We start from the raw sequence: 12,242 nt of genomic DNA on the forward strand, positions 1-12,242 counted from the left end.
GGATAAGGGCTTGTGCTACCCCGAGGGGGATCTGGTCTTATCTTATTTTAATTCCAAGAAACAGGAATTTTGTTTTAATTTTTGCTTTTCATTAGAGCAAGAAGACTTGACTGAAGTCAGACTCTTTTGTACCACAGATACTGGGCCCACAGCCATTCCTTGATGCTTATGTTTCTGCAAAGAGCAATGTTGGACCTAAACAGATATGGGGGGCTTCTAAAGGGTGGGTTGTCTGCTTGCTTTGTCTTTTAAATTTTCCTGTGCTCCTGCTTTCCTAACCTTATGTGCATCACATAAGTACAGGAGATGGTGGAGGCCAGAAGAGGGGACTAGAGCCCCTGGAACTGGAGTCAGAGGTGGGTAATGAGCCACAGTGTGGGTGCTAGGAAATGAACTCAGATCCTCTAGGAAAAGCAAGAAGCTCTCTCAACCACTGGACCTGTTCTGTAGTCCTGTAAGAGATCTGTACAAATACATTTATTTGTCTGTAAAGGATACGTTTGTAAATAGAGTAAAGTTTTGTACAAAATAATGTGGCATCTTAACACTGAGGCAGCATTTACTGTTGTTCAAATATAGCCATTGTGTAGGTGTGGCGTTAACAAGGAAGAGCGAAGAAGGTGCCGTCAAAGATGGCAGGAACTCATTCTTTATGAGTCAAATTACTCTTTTGCACCATTCTCCCATGGTTCCAGAAGATTTGGTATTTAGCAGTTAGCATCACAAGTGTAACTCCTCATCTTCTAATTTCAATTTTACTACAAAATCATGTGGCTTGAATGGTTCATAAACATATAAAACATCAAAGTCTTAAAGTAAGACATGCTAATGTGTATTAGTCTCAAAGCATATTGTGGTTTGTGATCTGTCCCAGGCAGGACCGTTTCACAAGTAATACTTCAACAATACAGCAATCTGTCACTGGATAATTTCAGTCTTTAGATAGAGTAAAATCCATCAATTGAACAAATTACTTGAATGTCAAAGGATAGAGAAATCATTTAGATTGGCAATTTTTTAAAATAAAGCTCCTGTAGTTGGGAAGAAGTCTGTTTAATGAATAGTCAGCGAGAAGCGAGGTTAAGGCTGTCTTGGTCAGTGGTCACTAAAAATCATCATTTTAATGGACAAACTTAATTTCAAGAGTTACATGTTATTTGTTTAAGGTCTTTATTTTTTCCCTTTGTATAATGAGAAAATTTTAATTTTCTGTAAACTATCCACTTGCTTATTTGTTCTTTTAGAAAGAACTAGATATGCTTTTTCTAAGTAACAACACAAAGGTTTAACTATTTTAAAAAGATGTATGAGAAAGAGCTTTGTGTAATCCTTATAAATTAAGCCACTGCCCCAGAAAGAATGATGTGTGCATGTTTAACTGTATTCAGTAACTGGGTCCCGTGCTTTAAGATATCAACCTTAGCTTTCAATGTAACCATTTATTTTAAATTCCTCTTCATGTTTTACCAGTCAGTCTAGCTTGTGGTGTGCGGATAATATATTCTAATGGAATTAATACATTCTAAACTCTAGGAAGAGAGATGAAAATCAGGCAGGTCTATAGGAATCTCTTTCCAAACATGTCATTTACTCCACTGGGGTACCAGAAATTTGCATTATATTTGTTCCTGAGAAACTGACAAATTTCATGGCTCCCAACGCCTCTGATGAAAGCATAAGAGAAGATGAAATCATTTAACCTGCGCTGGCATAGGGAAGCCGGCGCAGCAGTGTGCTCCCCATAACATGCAGCCAAATGACAGTGAGGACAGGGAAAACAAACAACAAAATAAAAATGAGTCTCCACACACATCTGAAGGTATTGCCATCAGGACAGTGGTTCATTTTCCTTGGTGTGGAATTGGCTGTGTGGCTCCTGGGAACTAGGAGGGTACTTGAAAGCGATCTTTAAATCTAAAGGACTTCATCAGGAAAACAAGTAGCAGCAGCTGGCCAGAGTACAGACCCCTCCCCATCCTCCAGCCATCATTCACTCAGCCCCATAGTCTTTGAGACGAGCAAGGGAAGAGTCAGAGAAAATAGCAATATTAACCCAGCTCAGATCTAGGCTGGAGATTACCTCAAGGAAAAAAGGCAAAGGTAAAATCATCTCGTCTATAGTCTGGAGAATCCCAAATAAAATAGGAAGAGAAGATGGACGGAAAGACGTGGCAGAAAGACAGCAAAAATAGCAATCAAAGTGGAGGAAGAAATATCATGGCCAAAGGTCTTAGCTCCAATAAGAGCATGTCTGAGTAAGCAGAAAAAGAAACTTTTTAAAATGCATATTTAAACAGTGCAATGCCCTCCTGGATTTGTCCATTTGTAATGAAAACCTTCATATGTTATATGAAAGACTCAAGGCTAAAAGGATCAGACAAATACAAGGCCTTCAGCATCCTGAGGGCCCACCTTATCCTGTGCTTTTCTGTATAACTTGAATGTTTGGTCAGTCCCGTTGTCATTATTCTGCCCCCCCTCAACCACACACACACACACACACACACTGCCATGGTGAGAAATCACTGGGCAACCAGCATGGCAGCAAAGCCAACATATCCCCGGTACTCAAATACATTTCAAATTTATCTCCCTGAATAAGTTATCAGAGTTACTTTGGAACTAGAAAGAAATGTACTGTCAGATGCCTGGACCACACACTTATTTTTTAATCCCTGAAGAAGAGTGTTATCCTGCTCTCAGGGTTCCTTAGCTGTGTCTATCGGTGGGACACTATGTCATTACTCCCTTTCCATGTTAGCAGGTCTACTGGTATTGGATGGGGTCAAGTCTTGGGGAGACAGCCATGACATTTAAATATCAGGGGTAAGGTTCCCTGCCACTTCTAGGGACATTTACTTAATTTGGTAGAGGATTTACGTACATTCCTTCAATATTTTATAATATAATGTGATATTAGCACCGATAACTGTTCAGGTTCATCGCAGGCATCATCTGTTTATTAAAAAGGACTTTACATGAGAAATAACATCTACAGAAAGCTGATAATAGATGGATTTTCTTCTGTTGTCTATTGGCTTTTTGGCTTTGGCAACAAGCATGACAATTATGTTAAACTATTGACTGATTTTAAAAAAAGAGAATACAGCAGCTCTCTGCTCCCAAACCCCGTGGGAGAGAGACCTCACCGCCTGATCAGGTGGGCACTCCTGAGGCTGCAGAGCGGAGGAGACCACCAACACTGCCCACCCCTGCCCACATCCCTGGCCCAAGAGGCAACTGTATAAGGCCTCTGGGTTCCCGTAGGGGAGGGCCCGGGAGCGGCAGGACCCCTGCGCCTGAGACACTGCCGGAACCTGAAGGAAACAGACCGGATAAACAGTTCTCTGCACCCAAATACCGTGGGAGGGAGAGCTGAACCTTCAGAGAGGCGGACACGCCTGGGAAACCAGAAGAGACTGCACTCTGTGCACATCCAGGCGCCAGAGGAAAACACCAAACACCATCTGGAACCCTGGTGCACGGAGGCTCCTGGAAAGAGCGGCGCAGATCTTCCCGGTTGCTGCCACAGCGGAGAGGACTTAGGCAGTACCCCACGAGCAAACTTGAGCCTTGGAACTGCAGGTAGGACCAACTTTTCCCCTGCAAGAAACCTGCCTGGTGAACTCAAGACACAGGCCCACAGGAATAGCTGAAGACCTGTAGAGAGGCAAAACTACATGCCCGAAAGCAGAACACTCTGTCCCCATAACAGGCTGAAAGAAAACAGGAAAACAGGTCTACAGCACTCCTGACACACAGGTTATAGGACAGTCTAGCCACTGTCAGAAATAGCAGAACAAAGTAACACTAGAGATAATCTGATGGCGAGAGGCAAGCGCAGGAACCCAAGCAACAGAAACCAAGACTACATGGCATCATCGGAGCCCAATTCTCCCACCAAAGCAAACACGGAATATCCAAACACACCAGAAAAGCAAGACCTAGTTTCAAAATCATATTTGATCATGATGCTGGAGGACTTCAAGAAAGACATAAAGAACTCCCTTAGAGAACAAGTAGAAGCCTACAGAGAGGAATCGCAAAAATCCCTGAAAGAATTCCAGGAAAACACAATCAAACAGTTGAAGGAATTAAAAATGGAAAGAGAAGCAATCAAGAAAGAACACATGGAAACAACCCTGGACATAGAAAATCAAAAGAAAAGACAAGGAGCTGTAGATACAAGCTTCACCAACAGAATTCAAGAGATGGAAGAGAGAATCTCGGGAGCAGAAGATTCCATAGAAATCATTGACTCAACTGTCAAAGATAATGTAAAGCGGAAAAAGCTACTGGTCCAAAACATACAGGAAATCCAGGACTCAATGAGAAGATCAAACCTAAGGATAATAGGTATAGAAGAGGGTGAAGACTCCCAGCTCAAAGGACCAGTAAATATCTTCAACAAAATCATAGAAGAAAACTTCCCTAACCTAAAAAAAGAGATACCCATAGGCATACAAGAAGCCTACAGAACTCCAAATAGATTGGACCAGAAAAGAAACACCTCCCGTCACATAATTGTCAAAACACCAAACGCACAAAATAAAGAAAGAATATTAAAAGCAGTAAGGGAAAAAGGTCAAGTAACATATAAAGGCAGACCTATCAGAATCACACCAGACTTTTCGCCAGAAACTATGAAGGCCAGAAGATCCTGGACAGATGTCATACAGACCCTAAGAGAACACAAATGCCAGCCCAGGTTACTGTATCCTGCAAAACTCTCAATTAACATAGATGGAGAAACCAAGATATTCCATGACAAAACCAAATTTACACAATATCTTTCTACAAGTCCAGCACTACAAAGGATAATAAAGGGTAAAGCCCAACATAAGGAGGCAAGCTATACCCTAGAAGCAAGAAACTAATCATCTTGGCAACAAAACAAAGAGAATGAAAGCACACAAACATAACCTCACTTCCAAATATGAATATAACGGGAAGCAATAATCACTATTCCTTAATATCTCTCAATATCAATGGCCTCAACTCCCCAATAAAAAGACATAGATTAACAAACTGGATACGCAACGAGGACCCTGCATTCTGCTGCCTACAGGAAACACACCTCAGAGACAAAGACAGACATTACCTCAGAGTGAAAGGCTGGAAAACAATTTTCCAAGCAAATGGTCAGAAGAAGCAAGCTGGAGTAGCCATTCTAATATCAAATAAAATCAATTTTCAACTAAAAGTCATCAAAAAAGATAAGGAAGGACACTTCATATTCATCAAAGGAAAAATCCACCAAGATGAAGTCTCAATCCTAAATATCTATGCCCCAAATACAAGGGCACCTACATATGTAAAAGAAACCTTACTAAAGCTCAAAACACACATTGCACCTCACACAATAATAGTGGGAGATTTCAACACCCCACTCTCATCAATGGACAGATCATGGAAACAGAAATTAAACAGAGATGTAGACAGACTAAGAGAAGTCATGAGCCAAATGGACTTAACGGATATTTATAGAACATTCTATCCTAAAGCAAAAGGATATACCTTCTTCTCAGCTCCTCATGGTACTTTCTCCAAAATTGACCATATAATTGGTCAAAAAACGGGCCTCAACAGGTACAGAAAGATAGAAATAATCCCATGCGTGCTATCGGACCACCACGGCCTAAAACTGGTCTTCAATAACAATAAGGGAAGAATGCCCACATATACGTGGAAATTGAACAATGCTCTACTCAATGATAACCTGGTCAAGGAAGAAATAAAGAAAGAAATTAAAAACTTTTTAGAATTTAATGAAAATGAAGGTACAACATACCCAAACTTATGGGACACAATGAAAGCTGTGCTAAGAGGAAAACTCATAGCGCTGAGTGCCTGCAGAAAGAAACAGGAAAGAGCATATGTCAGCAGCTTGACAGCACACCTAAAAGCTCTAGAACAAAAAGAAGCAAATACACCCAGGAGGAGTAGAAGGCAGGAAATAATCAAACTCAGAGCTGAAATCAACCAAGTAGAAACAAAAAGGACCATAGAAAGAATCAACAGAACCAAAAGTTGGTTCTTTGAGAAAATCAACAAGATAGATAAACCCTTAGCCAGACTAACGAGAGGACACAGAGAGTGGGTCCAAATTAACAAAATCAGAAATGAAAAGGGAGACATAACTACAGATTCAGAGGAAATTCAAAAAATCATCAGATCTTACTATAAAAACCTATATTCAACAAAACTTGAAAATCTTCAGGAAATGGACAATTTCCTAGACAGATACCAGGTATCGAAGTTAAATCAGGAACAGATAAACCAGTTAAACAACCCCATAACTCCTAAGGAAATAGAAGCAGTCATTAAAGGTCTCCGAACCAAAAAGAGCCCAGGTCCAGACGGGTTTAGTGCAGAATTCTATCAAAACTTCATAGAAGACCTTATACCAATATTATCCAAACTATTCCACAAAATCGAAACAGATGGAGCCCTACCGAATTCCTTCTATGAAGCCACAATTACTCTTATACCTAAACCACACAAAGACCCAACAAAGAAAGAGAACTTCAGACCAATTTCCCTTATGAATATCGACGCAAAAATACTCAATAAAATTCTGGCAAACCGAATTCAAGAGCACATCAAAACAATCATCCACCATGATCAAGTAGGCTTCATCCCAGGCATGCAGGGATGGTTTAATATAAGGAAAACCATCAACGTGATCCATCATATAAACAAACTGAAAGAACAGAACCACATGATCATTTCATTAGATGCTGAGAAAGCATTTGACAAAATTCAACACCCCTTCATGATAAAAGTCCTGGAAAGAATAGGTATTCAAGGCCCATACCTAAACATAGTAAAAGCCATATACAGCAAACCAGTTGCTAACATTAAACTAAATGGAGAGAAACTTGAAGCAATCCCACTAAAATCAGGGACTAGACAAGGCTGCCCACTCTCTCCCTACTTATTCAATATAGTTCTTGAAGTTCTAGCCAGAGCAATCAGACAACAAAAGGAGATCAAGGGGATACAGATCAGAAAAGAAGAGGTCAAAATATCACTATTTGCAGACGACATGATAGTATATTTAAGTGATCCCAAAAGTTCCACCAGAGAACTACTAAAGCTGATAAACAACTTCAGCAAAGTGGCTGGGTATAAAATTAACTCAAGTAAATCAGTTGCCTTCCTCTATACAAAAGAGAAACAAGCCGAGAAAGAAATTAGGGAAACGACACCCTTCATAATAGACCCAAATAATATAAAGTACCTCGGTGTGACTTTAACCAAGCAAGTAAAAGATCTGTACAATAAGAACTTCAAGACACTGAGGAAAGAAATTGAAGAAGACCTCAGGAGATGGAAAGATCTCCCATGCTCATGGATTGGCAGGATTAATATAGTAAAAATGGCCATTTTACCAAAAGCAATCTACAGATTCAATGCAATCCCCATCAAAATACCAATCCAATTCTTCAAAGAGTTAGACAGAACAATTTGCAAATTCATCTGGAATAACAAAAAACCCAGGATAGCTAAAGCTATCCTCAACAATAAGAGGACTTCAGGGGGAATCACTATCCCTGAACTCAAGCAGTATTACAGAGCAATAGTGATAAAAACTGCATGGTATTGGTACAGAGACAGACAGATAGACCAATGGAATAGAATTGAAGACCCAGAAATGAACCCCCACACCTATGGGCACTTGATTTTTGACAAAGGAGCCAAAACCATCCAATGGAAAAAAGATAGCATTTTCAGCAAATGGTGCTGGTTCAACTGGAGGACAACATGCAGAAGAATGCAGATCGATCCATGCTTATCACCCTGTACAAAGCTTAAGTCCAAGTGGATCAAGGACCTCCACATCAAACCAGACACACTCAAACTAAGAGAAGAAAAACTAGGGAAGCATCTGGAACACATGGGCACTGGAAAAAATTTCCTGAACAAAACACCAATGGCTTATGCTCTAAGATCAAGAATCGACAAATGGGATCTCATAAAACTGCAAAGCTTCTGTAAGGCAAAGGACACTGTGGTTAGGACAAAACGACAACCAACAGATTGGGAAAAGATCTTTACCAATCCTATAACAGATAGAGGCCTTATATCCAAAATATACAAAGAACTCAAGAAGTTAGACCGCAGGGAAACAAATAACCCTATTAAAAAATGGGGTTCAGAGCTAAACAAAGAATTCACAGCTGAGGAATGCCGAATGGCTGAGAAACACCTAAAGAAATGTTCAACATCTTTAGTCATAAGGGAAATGCAAATCAAAACAACCCTGAGATTTCACCTCACACCAGTGAGAATGGCTAAGATCAAAAACTCAGGTGACAGCAGATGCTGGCGAGGATGTGGAGAAAGAGGAACACTCCTCCATTGTTGGTGGGATTGCAGACTGGTAAAACCATTCTGGAAATCAGTCTGGAGGTTCCTCAGAAAATTGGACATTGAACTGCCTGAGGATCCAGCCATACCTCTCTTGGGCATATACCCAAAAGATGCCTCAACATATAAAAGAGACACGTGCTCCACTATGTTCATCGCAGCCTTATTTATAATAGCCAGAAACTGGAAAGAACCCAGATGCCCTTCAACAGAGGAATGGATACAGAAAATGTGGTACATCTACACAATGGAATATTACTCAGCTATCAAAAACAACGAGTTTATGAAATTCGTAGGCAAATGGCTGGAACTGGAAAATATCATCCTGAGTGAGCTAACCCACTCACAGAAAGACATACATGGTATGCACTCATTGATAAGTGGCTATTAGCCCAAATGCTTGAATTACCCTAGATCCCTAGAACAAACGAAACTCAAGACGGATGATCAAAATGTGAATGCTTCACTCCTTCTTTAAATGAGGAAAAAGAATACCCTTGGCAGGGAAGGGAGAGGCAAAGATTAAAACAGAGACGGAAGGAACACCCATTCAGAGCCTGCCCCACAGGTGGCCCATACATATACAGCCACCCAATTAGACAAGATGGATGAAGCAAAGAAGTGCAGACCGACAGGAGCCGGATGTAGATCGCTCCTGAGAGACACAGCCAGAATACAGCAAATACAGAGGCGAATGCCAGCAGCAAACCACTGAACTGAGAATAGGTCCCCCGTTGAAGGAATCAGAGAAAGAACTGGAAGAGCTTGAAGGTGCTCGAGACCCCAAAAGTACAACAATGTCAAGCAACCAGAGCTTCCAGGGACTAAGCCACTACCTAAAGACTCTACATGGACTGACCCTGGACTCTGTCCCCATAGGTAGCAATGAATATCCTAGTAAGAGCACCAGTGGAAGGGGAAGCCCTGGGTCCTGCTAAGACTGAACCCCCAGTGAACTAGACTATGCGGGGAGGGTGGCAATGGGGGGAGGTTTGGGAGGGGAACACCCACAAGGAAGGGGAGGGGGGAGGGTGATGTCTGTCCGGAAACCGGGAAAGGGAATAACACTTGAAATGTATATAAGAAATACTCAAGATAATTAAAAAAAAAAAAAAAAAAAAAAGACTGCCAAAGCATTCACTCCAGAGTAAATAGTAATTTTTACCAAGTAGGTGCATATGTAACTACAAAATCTTTGAATAGTTCAAAAAGACTCTAGGTGTAGCTTGCAAGTTTCATTTAGTTAAACTAAATTGCTAACCAAACGACTGACCTCAGATAGCAGTTACATGAAGGGTTTGAGAACTGAGGTGAGTGGGTAACATAAGCTGTTGAAGTAATTGTAAATTGGTGGATGATTTGATTAAACTGTTTAAAACTGAAAGTTTTTTTGTATTGTTACCACAAAAATCAGTGTATTCAGAGCACTCTGCAAGCTCTAGCTGCCATTCTGTACACTTGGCTTACACTTTGTCTAGATAGCATTTGAGTGTGAGCTGGGGCAGAGGCTTCAGATCTTTAATAGGATTTCTTCCTTATATGGGTAGATTTTCATGCAGGAACCTCTCGGCCCTATACTCCGGAGTGTTAGAGCCTACCAATTCTTCCCTGAATTCTGCACGATAAGACGAGATTTAGGTCAAAATAAGTTGTCAAAAATAAGGAATCCATGTGGTTAATAAACCGTGCTGTTGACTTGGAAAAAAAAAAAAAAAAAGAGAATACAAAGATTGATGTCTGTTAAGAATTTAACTCAGTTTTCAGGTGTGGAACTGCAGGACTGCTCAGGTAATCAGCATCTGAATATAGTGTGTGATAAAGAATTTTTAAAGGAGCTTTAAAATTTTTAAAGTTCTGTCAGGCTAATGTTATGAGCTTTTTGGATGAAAATGTCTTTTTCACATAGTGATATCTCAAATGGAAATCTCTTTATAGAAAATGAATTGCATTTTATTAAAAGTGGCATATGTGACAGAGATCGCAAACCACACTGGAAATGAGATGAACACGTATCTCTAATCTCTGGGCCTGTTTCTTCGGTGTTTGTTTGTTTGTTTGTTTGATCCTATTCTGGTTTGTTTGTTTTAGTATTATTAGTGTTATTATTATTATTTATAGATACCTGTTTTCTAATGAGAGGAAAAGATGGATTTAGGTGGGCGAGAAGTGAAGAAAATCAGAGAGGAGCTGGGGAAGGGGAAACTGTAATCAGAATATATTACATGTAAACTATTCTCGATAAAAATACATACCAATTATTATGTAAAAATAAATCACCTAAGGGCCGGATATTGGCTACAGTGGTTATGAACACTGATTACTCTTCCAGAGGTCCTGAGTTCAATTCCCAGCAACCTGACGGTGGCTCACGACCATATGGAGTGGAATCTGATCCCCTATTGCAGTATGTCTGAAGATGGCTATGATGTACTGATGTACTCATAGAAATAAAATGTTAAAAAAAAAAAGAAAGAAAGAAAAGAGCCCTTCCATTCTGAACCAGTGCCCTAGCAGTACTTGGGCACTAGCTCTTCACCCAGTCCTACAACACCCAAAGGGAGCCTGAAACCCAGGTGCTCTCAAACATCCAGGACCACAGGAGAGGCCACATTTGCCCCAACACCCAAACCAACATCCAGAGTAACTAGGTTCCCTAGGATCCAGGGATTCAGGAACCCCAACTCGGTCAGAAGTATGAGTCCCTTCCAGTATGAACCAGTGCCTTGAGCAGACATTGGGTACTGTCTCCTCACCAAGCACCATAATACCCAGAGGAAACCGGACTCCCAGGTGCTCTAACACTCTCAGGATTACAGAATCACAGGCTCACAGAATCATAAGATCACAGAGACAGCTGTATTCTGAGAAGTTCTAACAAAACCAGGATCAGAGAATGGACAGGCTACAGTCAGAGACAGCAAGAACAGATAACTAGAAGTAACCAGATGGCAAGAGAAAAACACAAGAATATAAGTAACAGAAGCCAAGACTACTTGGCATCATCAGAACCCAGTTCTCCCACCACAGAAATACTGGCTACCCCATCACACCTGAAAAGCAAGATTTGGATTTAAAAATCACATCTCATGATTCCACCAGAGAACTCCTAAACCTGATAAACAACTTCAGCAAAGTAGCTAGATATAAAATTAACTCAAACAAATCAGTAGCCTTCCTCTATTCAAAGGAAAAACAGGCTGAGAAAGAAATTAGGGAAACAACACCTTTCACAATAGTCACAAGTAATATAAAATACCTTGTTGTGTCTCTAACCAAGCAAGTGAAAGATCTGTATGACAAGAACTACAAGTCTCTGAAGAAAGAAATCAAAGAATATCTCAGAAGATGGAGAGATCTCCCATGCTCATGGATTGGCAGGATTAATATAGTAAAAATGGCCATTTTGCCAAAAGCAATCTACAGATTCAATGCAACTCCCATCAAAATTCCAACTCAATTCTTCACGGATTTAGAATGGTCAATTTGCAAATTCATTTAGAATAACAAAAAACTCAGGACAGCAAAAACTATCCTCAACAATAAAAGAACTTCTGGGAGAATTATCATCCCTGACCTCAAACTGTATTACATAGCAATAGTTTTTAAAAAAAAAAAATATGGTGTTGGTATAGAGACAGGTAGGCAGATCAATGGAATAGAATTGAAGATACAGAAATGAACCCACACACCTATGTTCACTTGATTTTTCACAAAGGAGCTAAAACCATCCAGTGGAAAAAAGACAACATTTTCAACAAATGCTGCTGGTTCAACTGGTGATCAGCATGTAGAAGAATGCAAATAGATCCATTCTTATTGCCTTGTACAAAGCTGAACTCCAAGTGGATCAAAGACTTCCATATAAACCA

Source organism: Rattus norvegicus, chromosome 5, assembly GCF_036323735.1.
Source record: "Rattus norvegicus strain BN/NHsdMcwi chromosome 5, GRCr8, whole genome shotgun sequence".
Taxonomy (NCBI): domain Eukaryota; kingdom Metazoa; phylum Chordata; class Mammalia; order Rodentia; family Muridae; genus Rattus; species Rattus norvegicus.